Below are 4,196 nucleotides of genomic sequence, written 5' to 3'. Positions count from 1 at the left end.
ATATATATATATATATATATATATATGCATACGTGTGTATATTTATATATTTATATAACGTATAATATAAAATAGTATATTATATAGCATATACTATGATAATACATATGTGTGTGTGCTTGTGTGTGTGAGAGTGTCTGCTTGTGAGTGTGTTGAAAGGATACAGTTTGTAAACAATAGAGGTGTGATGCATCCCATACATCATATATATATTCTTTTTAAAAGTATATACGCTTTATTAAAATCCAGTTATCTCTTATACATGCAATGCTGACTAGAGGAGAGTATAATTGTTTGAATATCACTCAATAACACATTATATATATTTGGGCACCTAATAGGGATGAAAGAACAAAAAAAAAAAAACTCGGGAACATTGAAATTCCAAATGTATTTCAGCAAACCTTAACAAAAAAAAACAATTATTCATTCGGGGGTATCCTAGTCAAATGTCATCTCTGTCAGGTCAATCTAAAAATACGATTATTCTTATTACTTATAAGTTACTTCGCAGTCTATATCTTCAAAATGTCGCACTGGCATTATTATTTCGTGGATGAATACAGAAGATCATACGCCAAATAAAGACTATAGACGCAGAAGCACTTAATTGTTATGTAAATAAACACTACACATGACAGTGGATATATAATATATGGTAAAATTATAACTTCGTGATTTTAAAGTCAGTCATGATTGTTGATATCAGTTCTTACTTCTAAGTTTTAATGAGGAAGTGAGTAAAAGCTACACAGCTGATATGTGTAAGTCTTCCTTTCAGATCAACCACTATCAATAGTTTTCAAAAATATACTTCAAATGATTTAGTTAAGTTTCTATAACGCATTCAGCCACTGTCTAATTTAATTTGCTTTGGAAATGTATATATATTTTGCATTCACGTAATATTTACTATCATTTGAATTATTTGGCAAATTCAAATGATAGAAATCAACAAAATCAATTGAAGATCTTCATTCGGTTTTGCAAATTAGTAGATCAATATCACAGTGTGTTAATTTCTAACTCACAGACACGCAACTCACACACATGCGATACCCACACACACGCACATGCTCGCTCAAATATTTGTATTGATGAGTGTATATTTGAATATTACAATTATACAAGCTATCTGAAATTACAACTTTACAAACATTCGATTGCTGCTGATCTGTGCTTCCGTATTGCTAAACTATTCTAAAACATTGAAATACTGAAGACGAAAACAACATAAACTGCACTGTTTCATCCCTAAATAATTCTCATGATGATTCACCAATAAAAAAAATTACATCTGCAATGAATGAAGTACAGAAAAAATGGAATATTTTACTGTTGTCTCCTGTGGATTGTAATGAAAGTTATATGATCATAAATGAAGGGTAACACTTATATACATATAGAATTATATGTCTTGGTAGAGTAATAAGAACACAAACTAACGGAGAAGAATGCTTTTATCAATTATTTTAGTTATATTTTAACTCTTCACTGTCCCAAAGCATTTTTCATAAATTTGTCCTAAATTTCCATCTTCTTTTCAGACTTTATAATTTCGATGTTTCTATAGAAGCACTTGTTTGTATCGAAAACTATTAAATACAGAATAATAATAATAACAATACCAATAATATAAACAACAATGGTAATCATTTTTGTTGTTGTTGATCTTGTTGTTTTTCTCCTTGTTGTTGTTGTTGTTCTTCTTCTTCATCTTCTTCTTCTTCTTCTTTTTCTTCTTCTTCTTCTTGTTCTTCTTCTTCTTCTTCTTCTTCTTCTTCTTCTTCTTCTTCTTCTTCTTCTTCTTCTTCTTCTTCTTCTTCTTCTTCTTCTTCTTCGTTTACTTCTTCTTCTTGTACATTTCCCTTCTGATAGATCTCGATGTCACATGCTCCAGCTAATTTTCTAGAGGTGCAGACAACAATCTGCTCTCAAGGATCTCTAGGTTCTTCATCCACTCCTACTATTATTTCTCTTTATCACAGGTTTTACTGGAGCTCCTACAGTTTTACATCAGTAGCGGGCTTGCTACCTGCAGCCTACGTTGCCATACTATCCGTTCTTTTCAGCTATCTAATACTTTTTCTGATTATTCTCGCCGTGCAAAAGAGACAAAACTTTTGTTACAGTTCTACTGGGCACTCTATTCCAATTTCCTTTATAGTCTCCTTGATTCCTTCTGATACTATTCTCGAGGACTCAACAATAACTGGCACTATCTTCACCTACTTCATTTTTCATAGCCAGGCTATTTTGTACTTCAGAGGGATGTATTTATCTAAGTTTTCGCCTTCCTTCTTCGCTATTCGTAGGTCAAAGGGGCATACAATATCAACTATATAGCATATGTGGTGCATTTTGTCGACCACCACTAGGTGCGGTCTGTTGTGCTCTAGCACCTGATCTGCTCGTATAGGGAAATCCCAGGGGATTATGCTAGTCTCTGACTCCGCCACTCTGTGCGATTTTGTACTAATACCACGTCCCCGTACTAGTGGCCGACTCTGTCATGCCTTGCTTTATATTCTACAGGTGCTAAGATTCTACATTTAGAGATTAGGTGGTCTTTAGTTTCAATTTCATCGTTACAGAATCAGCATTGTGGGTCAGCTTGTAGAATTTGATTCTTTTCTCAAATCTGCGTATACTCTGAGCTTTCGCTTGAACTTTTCGTTTAAGGGTTTCATTTGCTGACATTAGTTCTTCTCTTGTTGAGAGTCCATATTTTCTCACAATCTTCCTGCCTTTTCTTGATCTTGCACCATTTCCAGAGATTAGCTCAGTTAATATTTATATCTCCCTTCGCAATGATTCAATCTCAGTTTCAATTCGACTCCTCCAGTTTGATTTTCTTTTCGAATTTGGTATTGTTGACTTTTTGGGTGTTAAATACCGTCTTTCGATTACCTTAGCAACAAAGTATATAATTTCATTTAACTTATTAAAATCGGGTTCTAGTTGTTGTATGATTTCTTGTGCAACGCAGTTGCCAATTTTTATTTGTGTTTTATGTTGGTGTACATTTGAGAGTTTATGAAGTGGTTCCCTATCATTCATATTTGTATGCCCTACAACTGCAAGCTCATTTAGAACTTCCTGCTTCATTTCAATGATAAATTTTTCCTGTGTTGCTCAGCAAATATGTGGTCTTCAAATTCTGTTTCGACATCATTTTTCTGGCTGTTTTTTCTAGGGTCATTATATTTTCTTTTTTCTTCAGGCTCTTGAGTGGTTTCGGTAGATGGTCGCCTTTCAGTCAATGGTTGTGGTCCAACATTCCTGCAGATGTTCTGCTCAATACCACAGATTTGCTTGTCAGTTACTTGATCTTAACCAGTTGAGCACGTCCCTTGGTGGCTGACGATATGTGCATCTCTGATCATGAGCAGAAGTAGTGGGGAACATCATAGCCATGTGTTGAGAAGAATTTTTAGGGTTTGAATAATTCACCTTTGTAAGCATGGGTGTTTTGTTCAACATCCTTAAACAAACCTTATTGAGGGACCTTTTGAGCGGGATGGGCTACTCCACCTGAAGGAAATTATAACTAGCCCACACCTGCGCGGTCATGCGCTGTTTATCTTGATATGAGATCACCATGTCGCGCACATATGGTTGTGATGCATGTGCCTGGTGTACCCTTATCAAACGGGTAGTCATGATGGGTATATTGGGCTTCGTATATTTTACCACAGTGTCACTTTGATGGCATGCACTGCTCACTCACTCAATAATAATGATAATAATAATAATAATAATAATAATAATAATAATAATAATAATAATAATAATAATAATAATAATAATTCTCTTTGGATCAGTTGACCTCGCAGTATTTAAAGACACAAACAACAGCATGCTAATAGGTCTGAAAAGTCATTTTCTATAGAAAAAGTTTAAGGTTGCCTGTAGGATCCTAACCTTCATCTTCGAATTTTTTTATGCAATGGGATTTTCAGCGCAATATTTGGATGCCGTTATTATGTACTTCGACGTCTATATCTTTCAAAAGAACTGCTTCGTGTTCCCTCGCACGCTTACAAGATTCTTATCCCGTCAATAATAGTACTCATATTAATAATTACAATAATTATTATAACAACTGCGCATATATTATATATGTATCCATCTATATACATGTGTGTGTGTGTCTGTGTGTGTGTGTATATATATATATATATATATATATATAT

The 4,196-nt window shown here is 33.9% G+C and overlaps 1 long non-coding RNA gene across 2 annotated transcripts in view; it reads right to left on the bottom strand.

The window, feature by feature from the left end:
- Positions 1-4,196, bottom strand: part of LOC106880086 (uncharacterized) — a 169,671-nt gene that overhangs the window by 66,421 nt on the left and 99,054 nt on the right. The window lies entirely within an intron of this gene.

Source organism: Octopus bimaculoides, chromosome 4, assembly GCF_001194135.2.
Source record: "Octopus bimaculoides isolate UCB-OBI-ISO-001 chromosome 4, ASM119413v2, whole genome shotgun sequence".
Lineage (NCBI taxonomy): Eukaryota > Metazoa > Mollusca > Cephalopoda > Octopoda > Octopodidae > Octopus > Octopus bimaculoides.
This window is presented reverse-complemented; position numbering and strand designations above follow the sequence as displayed.